Raw genomic sequence first — 12,177 nt, forward strand, 5'->3', positions numbered from 1 at the left:
ACAGCAGCAGCCGACTGAAGTTTACTCGGAGCATTGGACCATGTTCTTTGATGGCTCTAAGATGTTGAATGGTTCCGGTGCTGGGGTTGTCCTGGTTTCCCCCAGAGGAGATAAGCTCAGATATGTGCTCCAGATTCACTTTGATTCCTCCAACAATGAGGCAGAGTATGAGGCCCTTCTATACGGATTGCGCATGGCCATTTCACTCGGCGTCCGTCGCCTGATGGTCTATGGCGATTCTGATCTAGTGGTCAACCAAGTGATGAAGGAGTGGGACGTGAGAAGCCCAGCCATGACTGGATACTGCAGTGCAGTGAGGAAGTTGGAAAAGAAGTTCGAGGGGTTGGAGCTCCATCATATACCCCGACTGAAAAATCAAGCAGCTGATGATCTAGCAAGGATAGGTTCCAAGAGAGAATCCATTCCGAGTGGTGTGTTCTTGGAGCATATACACATTCATTCAGTCAAAGAAGATCCTTTCACCGAAGAAGCTCCACAGCCCAAGAGTGCCACAGATCCGACTGAGGTTGAAGTCCCAGCAGTGGTCGACTTGGTCATGGAGGTCTTGGTGGTCATTCCCGACTGGACAGTTCCATATATCGCGTATATCCTGAGAAAAGAGCTTCCGGAGGATGAGGAAGAGGTTCGACAGATCGTCCGTCGATCTAAAGCCTTTACCGTAATCAAAGGACAGTTATACAGAGAAAGCGTGACTGGAGTTGGTCAGAAGTGCATAACACCAGAAGAAGGTCGAATCATCCTCAATGATATCCACTCGGGGACCTGTGGTCATCATGCGTCCTCTCGGACCATCGTGGCCAAAGCATACCGAGCCGGATTTTACTGGCCAAAGGCGAATGAGATGGCAAAGGAAATAGTGGATAAGTGCGAGGGATGTCAGTTCTACTCGAATATGTCGCACAAGCCTGCATCGGCTCTGAAGACCATTCCACTCGTCTGGCCTTTCGCAGTATGGGGGTTGGACATGGTCGGTCCTTTGAGAACAGGGCGAAGTGGCTTCACGCATGTACTGGTGGCAGTCGACAAGTTCACCAAGTGGATTGAGGCTAAACCAATCAAGAACCTCGACGCCGGTGCTGCTGTTAGCTTCATCAGGGAACTGATATTCAGATATGGAGTCCCGCACAGCATCATTACGGATAATGGGTCGAACTTTGACTCGGAGGAATTCAGAGATTTCTGCAACTCTCAAGGCACACGAGTCGACTACGCTTCAGTCGCCCATCCGCAGTCGAATGGACAAGCAGAGCGAGCCAATGGCCTGATTCTCAAGGGATTGAAACCCCGACTGATGCGTGATCTCAAGCATGCAGCTGGAGCTTGGGTCGACGAAGTTCCCTCGGTGCTTTGGTGACTGCGGACCACACCTAATCGGTCGACCGGAAGAACTCCATTCTTCTTGGTCTACGGAGCTGAAGCAGTCTTGCCGAGTGATCTTCTCCACAATGCCCCTCGAGTTGAAATCTACAACGAAGCAGAAGCTGAACAAGCGCGGCAGGACGCAGTCGACCTTTTAGAGGAAGAAAGGGAGATGGCTCTGATCCGGTCGACCATCTACCAACAAGATTTGCGTCGTTTCCACGCCAGAAGTCTGAGGGGTCGAGCCTTCCAGGAAGGAGATTTAGTTCTCCGAGTGGATCAGAAGAAACAACACAAGCTTGCTCCTTCTTGGGAAGGACCCTTCATCGTCACCAAAGTTCTCCACAATGGGGCGTACTGTCTTTACAACGTCGAACATAATATCGACGAGCCCCGAGCTTGGAACGCGGATCTACTCCGCCCATTTTACACTTAAGTCTAATCACTCGGATGAGTTGCAATAAAGTACTTCTGTAGTTCATGGATCTCAAAATAATAGTGTCATAGTTCCTCCATAATTTTTGTCACTTTTTATTTTGTCCAATAAGATTTTCCCCTCAGTGGGTGACTTAGCCGCGAATCCGTTTCGCCTAAGTTTGTAAAAATCCTTACCAAGTGGTGAGCCAGACTCCCACTCGGAGGCTTAGCTGCGAATCCGTTTCGCCTAAGATTAAATAAAAATCCTACCGAGTGGTAAGCCAGACTTCCACTCGGGGGCTTAGCTGCAGCCCAGCGCTCGCCTAAGTTATCAAAATCCTACCGAGTGAAGAGCAAACCTCTCACTCGGGGGCTTAGCTGCAGTCCAAGTACTCGTCTAAGTTATGAAAATCCTACCGAGTGAAGAGCAAACCTCTCACTCGGGGGCTTAGCTGCAGTCCAAGTACTCGCCTAAGTTATGAAAATCCTACCGAGTGAAGAGCAAACCTCTCACTCGGGGGCTTAGCTGCAGTCCAAGTACTCACCTAAGTTATGAAAATCCTACCGAGTGAAGAGCAAACCTCTCACTCGGGGGCTTAGCTGCAGCCCAGTGCTCGCCTAAGATATAGAAATCCTACCGAGTGAAGAGCAAACCTCTCACTCGGGGGCTTAGCTGCAGTCCAAGTACTCGCCTAAGTTATGAAAATCATACCGAGTGAAGAGCAAACCTCTCACTCGAGGGCTTAGCTGCGGCCCAGTGCTCGCCTAAGTGGAGTAAGGGATAAGTCGACTGCAGTGAGCGTCTTGCTTTAAGCCTGCAAAAGACATTTCGAGCCAAAGGCAATCATATTCAAACACCAAATTCAAGTTGGGATCGATACCAAAAGGAACCGAAAGTGCTCAGGCACTAAGCCTGTTAAAGTTTATCGGTTACAACTCCACTCGGCATACCGAGGCAAATTTAAAGCGTCGAGCTTAGAAGAAGTTTTTTACCCCTCCTGTGGAGGGCTGGAAGGTGCAACAAACTCATCAAGATCAATTCCATCTGCGATCCGAGTGGCAGCAGCAAGGAAAGTTTCCATAAAGGACCTGAAGTCGTGTTTCTTGGTGTTGGCCACCCGGAGGGCCGCCAGCTTGTCTTCTCGCGCATCTTTGCAGTGGACTCGGGCCAGACACAGAGCAACATCTGCACCGCACCGAGCCGAGGACTTTTTCCACTCCTGCACTCGACCAGGGACCGTGTTCAAGCGAGCCATAAGCGACTCGAGGTCATTCTGGAGTGTCTCCCTGGGCCAGAGCGTCGAGTCGATGCGAGATGTGGCGACCTTCAGCCTTGCAAGATAGTACACGACAGCTGCAACACGGGACTCCAGTCGGAAAACATTCATGGCAACTTCGTCGTTCACCGGAGAATTGACGGGGTCAAGGTTTGGTTCCAGCCGGCTAGTTTCTTCTTCAAAGTTTTGACAAAATTCTGCAAGGACGATCACCGAGTCAAGGCAATGGGCGAATGGAAAAACCACGGTTGGAAATGATTGCCGAGCATAGAGATTTACCTTCAAGCATAAGAAACAGCTTCTTGGCAAGACCATTCAGGAAGGCCTCCAGATCCTTTTTCTTCCCAAGAGCAGCTTTCAGATTGGTATTTTCTTGCTCAAGCTTGGCGACTGAAGCTAACTTCTCGTCAACAAGCTTGATCTTCTCAGCTAGTTCAAGGTCTTTCTTCCGTTGGGCTTCCCTCACCTTACCTGCAAGTTACAGCAAGATCAGATTTTGAAACAAATGAAGGGAAAAAGCAGTCGTCAAGGTCTCACCAAACATACCTTCGGTCTCCTCCTTTGCCTTCGTCAGATTCTCCTGAACCAGCTTCAAATTCAGCTCGAGCTGAATGTGCTTGTTTTCCAGCTCAGAGTAGCGAGCCACAAGATCATAGGAGTTCTGCGAAGAACCAATCGACTAAATGTCAAATATAATTCACTTCCGAGTGAAAAAGGAAAAATCACGCGTTTTCTAAGACTACAGCCGAGTACAAGCATTCGACCGTAGTCTCGGGGACTACACCCAGTGGGTGCACTCAGCGTGCCCCCACTAATCCTATTGAAGATAGAGTCGACCAGTCGACCTCAAAAAAAAATCCATTCGGCATAGTCGAATGACAGAAAGATTAAACTTATAAAGCCTAAGGCCGACTGCCAGCAGTCGACCTTAGCCTTGGGGACTACACCCAGTGGGTGCACTCAGCGTGCCCCCACTAATCCTATTGAAGATAGAGTCGACCAGTCGACCTCAAAAAAAAATCCATTCGACATAGTCAAATGATGGAAAGACTGAACTTATAAAGCCTAAGGCCGACTGCCAACAGTCGACCTTAGCCTTGGGGACTACACCCAGTGGGTGCACTCAGTGTGCCCCCACCGGTTTGCGAAATCCATTCGACATAGTCGAATGACGGAAAGACTGAACTTATAAAGCCTAAGGCCGACTGCCAGCAGTCGACCTTAGCCTTGGGGACTACACCCAGTGGGTGCACTCAGTGTGCCCCCACCGGTTTGCGAAATCCATTCGACATAGTCGAATGACGGAAAGACTGAACTTATAAAGCCTAAGGCCGACTGCCAGCAGTCGACCTTAGCCTTGGGGACTACACCCAGCGGGTGCACTCAGCGTGCCCCCGCTAACACGGAGTTTAACTCGACACACCCACTGGGTGACTACTATAAATTCTGGAAAGAAAAGTTTTTGATAGCATATCCTAACAGAACAAACGGTGGTCGACTAACCTGAACATTGCTTTGGAGGGCGGAACTGGCGTCGTAAGCTTCCTGGCTCGCATCCCGGATGGTCTTCAACTGCTCCATCATGATCCCTGCCTGGCGTATCGCCTCCTTCGCTGCGCCAGCTTGGTCCTCTGGGACGTGGTGCGTCGTGAAGAGGGAGGGCTGTGGAGCACTCGTCAGTGGATCTACGAAGGACACGGTGTGTCGAGTGGTGTTCTCCTCCTCCGCGACCAGAGTCTCAGGCATCGTCACATCCTGGGTCACCCTGCTGGCAGACGCTTTCCTACTCCTTCTGTGCTTCAGCGGTTCCTCATCTTCATCATCATCAGGGAGAGTGATAACAACATTGGATGGAGCTACAGAAAGGAATCAAGATTAGATCATGAGTCAGTCGACTAAAGACGGTGTCAAAAGTATAGTACCAGGTTTTGAGGTTGCTGCGTTCTCCATCTCATGGTCGTCAGCCCGAGCCGAGGTCTCAGAAGTAGCAGCACTACAACTCCAAAGAGTCAGTCGACTAACTCCAGCGCCAACCAGAGAGAAAGTTCACAGAAAACAAGAAGACTTAAGCAACATGATTACCCTGATATGGTGGGGATGGACACCTTCATCTTCGGCAGGTGCTTGGTCGGCTTCGACGGGGCCGCCCTGGACTGCTTCGACGCCTTTTCAGTCGGTGCCGGAGAGGTGGTCCGAGGGCGCTTGGTCGACTGTGTAACAGTCGCAACCCCCTCGCCGCGTTCGGTCGCAGGGTCATGGACAAGTTTCGACCGCCTTTCCGAGCGCGGTGGTGCGACCTCCTCCTCCTCCTCTTCCTCGTCCTCATCGTCATCATCGTCATCGTCATCGTCATCATCATCAGCCTCAGCGGCGTCTGAGTCCCACTCCTCCTCCTGGCTCTCGCCCCCGCTCGCTTCTCCCTCCTCAGTCGGAGCCTGTGCTCCGTTGGGCATCGAGTACAGTTCAGTGAGGGCCTGATAGACATCAAGACAAAGATCAGTCGACCGATTGGCAGAGAAAATAGAAATAAATATGACGAGAATACAATGGGAAGTGGAGCAAACATACCTTGTTTGGGTCACTGTGGCAGTCGAGTGGAGGAATCCTTCTGGCTCCGCGAGGGTTATCCTTGTTCCCAGTAACAGCGGCCATCCACCTTTCCAGGGTGGCATCGTCGACTGTTTCTGGGTTGACCCGAGTCACATCCTCAGTCCCGCAGTACAACCACATGCAATGGCTCCGGAACTGAAGAGGCTGGATACGACGCCTAAGGAAAACCTCCAGGAGATCCATACCTGTCACTCCCTCCCGAACCAACTGAACTACGCGCTCCATCAGCATCTTCACGTCAGCTTTCTCCTCCGGAATCAACTTCAGAGAGGAGGGCTTGTTCACTCGGTCCATGGTAAATTGAGGGAGTCCACTCGACTGCCCCGGTGTCGACTGATCCTGGCAGTAGAACCAGGTCGACTGCCAGCCTCTGACCGACTCGGGAAATGTCATGGCTGGGAAGGTGCTCTTGTTCCTCACCTGGATCCCCAGACCCCCACACATCTAGACAACTCGGGTCCTTTCGTCGCCTGGGCTCGCCTTCTTCACGGTTTGAGAGCGGCACGTGAATATGTGCTTGAACAAGCCCCAATGCGGTCGACGGCCCAGAAAACTCTCACACATGGACACAAACGTGGCAAGATAGGCGATGGAGTTCGGGGTAAAGTGGTGGAGTTGCGCTCCAAAGAAGTTCAAGAAACCACGGAAGAAAGTGCTCGGCGGCAAAGAAAATCCGCGGTCGACATGGGTAGCCAGAAGCACGCACTCACCCTCCTCCGGCTGGGGCTGCCATTCTTTCCCCGGAAGCCTCGCAGCTCCATGAGGGATTAGGCCCTCGTTGGCCATGTCGAGGAGATCCTCCTCCGTGATGGTCGACTGGATCCAATCTCCCTGGACCCAGCCTTTCGTCAGGCGAGATCTAGACGAAGACCCGCCGCGGCTGGTGGATCTCCCCTTCGCCTTCTCCGTCGCCGACGCCTTCTTCGCGCGCTCCAGCGCCGCCGTCTTCTCCTTGACCATGGCTACCGGCGAGGCGTGTGAGGAGAAGTTGTGCGGAGGCGAGAGCAAGCGCGTTGGGCGGAGGCGAAGGGAGCAGAGGGAGAATGCTGAGGCACTGTTCAAAAAACCCTCGCCGGGCGCATTTATAAGATCCCTTCCGAGTGGATGACAGGTGGGCCCGGTCGGTCTAATCATATCCTGTAACAGTTGCGCAGGCGTGATACGTGGCGAAAAAAGCGGCACGGGAATCGAGGCGCTATGCTCCGTCCCATCTGAGCGCCGCGGTCCGCTCCGCTTCGCGCGCTCCCCCAAATTCCGTATCCCGCGGAATCCGCGAACGGCAGATCAGTCTGCCAGACGCGGGATTTCATACGATCCGTCGCTCGGAAATCAGCGAAGTCCAAAGGTTCATTCGACGAAAGAAAAGAATGGATCGAGTCGACTGAAGAAAAGTTGCTCACTATCAACAAAGAGATTTTTTAGTTCAAAGCAACGCACGACCAGTACGCGAAGGCTAATCGGAAACAACACCAACTCCTTCATCACTCAAGCCTCAATCCATTCGGGGGCTAATGATGGAGTCATGTACCTAGGGTAGGGTTACAGACCTGATCTAAGTACCCTGCCCGATGACACCCTTAGAAGAGATCACCTTCCAGTCGACCTACGAGGGACTCACTCGACTGACTTGAGGGACTCGACCACGAAGACTCACTCGACCACCAGAAGATCAAGAAGCACTCTGCACTGCAACGGTCTGTAGTTAAGTAGTCTTTATGATAGTTAAGACACTTTATGTGGGGCGTTACCTGTAACGCCCCGGACTTAATACACCTTAAACCCTTCATTACGTGGGCTGGCTGGGGTCCTGGCGCACTCTATATAAGCCACCCCCCTCCACAGGCAGAAGGGTTCGGCATCCTGTAACTCATATACACATAATCCACTCGACCGCCTCCGGGCTCCGAGACGTAGGGCTTTTACTTCCTCCGAGAAGGGCCTGAACTCGTACATCCCTTGTTCTTACAACCTCTCCATAGCTAGAACCTTGCCTCTCCATACCTACCCCCCACTCTACTGTCAGACTTAGAACCACGATAGCAGGGGGGCACGCCCCCCCTCCTGGGCGCGCCCTCCACCCTCGTGGGCCCCTCGTGGCTCCCCCGACGTACTTCTTCCTCCTATATATATATCCATATACCCTAAAACTATCGGGGAGCACAATAGATCGGGAGTTCCGCCGCCAGAAGCCTCCGTAGCCACCGAAAACCAATCTAGACCCGTTCTGGCACCCTGCCGGAGGGGGCAATCCTTCTCCGGTGGCCATTTTCATCATCCCGGCGCTCTCCATGACGAGAAGGGAGTAGTTCTCCCTCGGGGCTGAGGGTATGTACCAGTAGCTATGTGTTTGATCTCTCTCTCTCTCTCTCTCTCGTGTTCTTGAGGTGGCACGATCTTGATGTATCACGAGCTTTGCTATTATAGTTGGATCTTATGATGTTTTCTCCCCCCTCTACTCTCTTGTAATGGATTGAGTTTCCCCTTTGAAGTTTTCTTATCGGATTGAGTCTTTAAAGATTTGAGAACACTTGATGTATGTCTTGCCGTGCGTATCTGTGGTGACAATGGGATATCACATGATTCACTTGATGTATGTTTTGGTGATCAACTTGCGGGTTCCGCCCATGAACCTATGCATAGGGGTTGTCACACGTTTTCGTCGTGATTCTTCGGTAGAAACTTTGGGGCACTCTTTGAGGTTCTATGTATTGGTTGAATAGATGAATCTGAGATTGTGTGATGCATATCGTATAATCATACCCACGGATACTTGAGGTGACATTGGAGTATCTAGGTGACATTAGGGTTTTGGTTGATTTGTGTCTTAAGGTGTTATTCTAGTACAAACTCTAGGGCTGTTTGTGACACTTGTAGGAATAGCCCAACGGATTGATTGGAAAGAATAACTTTGAGGTGGTTTCGTACCCTACCATAATCTCTTCGTTTGTCCTCCACTATTAGTGACTTTGACTCTTTGTTGCATGTTGAGGGATAGTTATGTGATCCAATTATGTTATTATTGTTGCGAGGACTTGCACTAGTGAAAGTATGAACCCTAGACCTTGTTTCAACGCATTCCAATACCGTTTGTGCTCACTTTTATCATTAGTTACCTTGCTGTTTTTATCTTTTCAGATTACAAAAACTATTATCTACCATCCACATTGCACTTGTATCACCATCTCTTCGCCGAACTAGTGCACCTATACAATTTACCATTGTATTGGGTGTGTTGGGGACACAAGAGACTCTTTGTTATTTGGTTGTAGGGTTGCTTGAGAGAGACCATCTTCATCCTATGCCTCCTACGGATTGATAAACCTTAGGTCATCCACTTGAGGGAAATTTGCTACTGTCCTACAAACCTCTGCACTTGGAGGCCCAACAACGTCTACAAGAAGAAGGTTGTGTAGTAGACATCATGTCATGCCATCTAGCATGGCGCCCCAGGCCAAGGCATCATGCCAGCTAGCATGGAGCCCCAAGCCTAGGGGTCATGAACAACGGTCATTCCATGAAATAGTTTCAGATCCGCTTCTGTGCTGAAGTTGCAGAAAACAGTCAAATCTGTCCATTTTCATGTGTTTTAGCACCCCATGGCCCAGTCAATGCTGGCCACTCAAGTGTCTGCGGCCAGCCGCACTCGATGATACCCATGTCGACGCCCGCTGCCATGTCGCAGTATTTTCCACCCCTGCTAGCTGACCATTGTGACCTGATACTTCTCTAGGTCCGAACAATGTCCATCAACTCCCACGCTAGTGTTGAGATTGGTTCCTCAACAAGGGCACATTCTCACATATGTTAAACAACTTCGTTAAGCTTTCCTCTATCTAGTTCTACTCCTCTTCTCAAATCGCTATGGGCAATGGTGCAACTTGACCAATCTCCCTATTGCCCACACTTGACACTTATGACGGGATTGATTTTGTTTATCATATAATTTATCAAGGCATGCATTGCGTGCTTTCCTCTTTTCGGGTCCCACTTCATTTCTTTTTGTCATATCTAGTGTAGGCTTCTCGCTTGCTTGTTGGCGGCATAGAACATTGACCAACACGCCAAATGAAGGAAATATGCCCTAGAGACAATAATAAAGTTGTTATTTATATTTCCTTATATCATGATAAATATTTATTATTCATGCTAGAATTGCATTAACTGGAAACTTAGTACATGTGTGAATACATAGACAAACAAAGTGTCCCTAGTATGCCTCTACTAGACTAGCTCGTTAATCAAAGATGGTTAAGTTTCCTAGCCATAGACATGTGTTGTCATTTGATGAACGGTGTCACATCATTAGAGAATGATGTGATGGACTAGACCCATCCATTAGCTTAGCACTATGATTGTTTAGTTTATTGCTATTGCTTTCTTCATGACTTATACATGTTCCTATGACTATGAGATTATGCAACTCACAAATACCAGAGGAACACCTTGTGTGCTATTAAACGTCACAACTTAACTAGGTGATTATAAAGATGCTCCATAGGTGCCTCCAATGGTGTTCGTTGAGTTGGCATAGATCAAGATTAGGATTTGTCACTCCGTGTATCACAGAGGTATCTTTGGCCCCTCTCAGTAATGCACATCACTATGAGCCTTGCAAGCAATGTGACTAAAGAGTTAGTTGCGGGATGATGCATTACGGAACAAGTAAAGAGACTTGCCGATAACGAGATTGAACTAGGTATGATGATACCGACGATCGAATCTCAGGCAAGTAACATACCGATGAACAACGTATGTTATTATGCGGTTTGACCGATAAAGATCTTCGCAGAATATGTGGGAACCAATATCAGCATCCAGGTTCCGCTATTGGTTATTGACCGGAGATGAGTCTTGGTCATGTCTACATAGTTCTCGAACCCGTAGGGTCCGCATGCTTAACGTTCGATGACGATCGGTATTATGAGTTTATGTGTTTTGATGTACCGAAGGTAGTTTGGAGTCCCGGATGAGATCACGGACATGACGAGGAGTCTCGAAATGGTCGAGACATAAAGATTGATATATTGGAAGACTATATTCGGACACCGGAACAGTTCCGAGGTGTATCGGGTATTTTCCGAAGTACCGGGGGGTTACCGGAACCCCCCGGGGGGTTATTGGGCCTCATGGGCCTATTGGTGGAAGAGAGGAGGCAGGCCAAGGCAGGGCTTGCGCCCCCCTAGCCCAAACCGAATTGTACTGGGGGGGGGGGCTTTCCTTCTCTTCTCCCTCACCTTCCCCCTTCTCCTTGTTGGAATAGGAAAGGGGGGGGGGGTCGAATCCTACATGGAGTAGGATTGCCCCCCCCCCCATGGCGCGCCTCCTCCCCTTGGCCGGCCTCCTCCTCCCTCCCCCCTTTATATACGTGGGAGGGGGGCACCCCGAAGGAACACCAAAGTTTCTCTTAGCCGTGTGCGGTGCCCCCCTTCAAAGAAACACACCTCAGTCATATCGTTGCAGTGCTTAGGCGAAGCCCTGCGCCAGTAACTTCATCATCACCGTCACCACGCCGTCGTGCTGACGGAACTCTCCCTCGGCCTCAGCTGGATCAAGAGTTCGAGGGACGCCACCGAGCTGAACGCGTGCAGATTGCGGAGGTGCCGTACGTTCGGTACTTGATCGGTTGGATCGCCAAGACGTTCGACTACATCAACCGCGTTGCTTAACACTTCCGCTTTCGGTCTACGAGGGTACGTAGACACACTCTCCCCTCTCGTTGCTATGCATTTCCTAGATAGATCTTGCGTGATCGTAGAATTTTTTTTGAAATACTGCGTTCCCCAACACCAAAATGGCCTCATAGTGCAATCCAAAGGTCCACCGGCCTCATCATTTCCATGAATTCTCTCACAAGTGATTCAACCATATGATGCCTTAGAGTGTGATCCTTTTCATGGAGAGGTCGTAAATGATCTATAAAATTACCTGGACTGTGAAAATATTTCCAAGCAAATGATCTAAAAAATTACCTAGAAAGTGACATGCACTTAGAAAGTGACAAGCATTTTAGAAATCATCCTGGACTGTTGGGGCCCTCATGTTGATGCCGCCAACCGCAAAGTCAACCCGCGCAGACCCCAACACTTGGACCGTCCTGGCAGATTCACCTGGATTGTTTAGGCGCCTACTTGCACACAGGAACCAGGCCAAAGTCCGTGTATATCCACCCTCTACCTATCCCTTTGCCTCAAACTATACCAGTCATACCTAGGGCCAGATCTAGACACTAGTGCAGAACTGGGCAATAGCACCGGTCCGTAAGGCCCTTTAGTGCCGGTTTCGTAACCGGTGCTAAAGTGTAGGCACTAAAGGCTCCCCCCTTTAGTACCGGTTCAACACGAACCGGTGCTAAAGGGCAACCATGTGGCACGAGCCAGCTTCGGGGGCAGGGAGCCCTTTAGTACCGGTTGGTGTCACCAACCGGTATTAAAAGGTTGGGGGGTTTTGGGTTTATGATTTCTTTTTCATTTAATTTTGTGTTTTCCATTTAATT

The sequence above is a fragment of the Triticum aestivum genome, chromosome 7A, assembly GCF_018294505.1.
Source record: "Triticum aestivum cultivar Chinese Spring chromosome 7A, IWGSC CS RefSeq v2.1, whole genome shotgun sequence".
NCBI lineage: Eukaryota > Viridiplantae > Streptophyta > Magnoliopsida > Poales > Poaceae > Triticum > Triticum aestivum.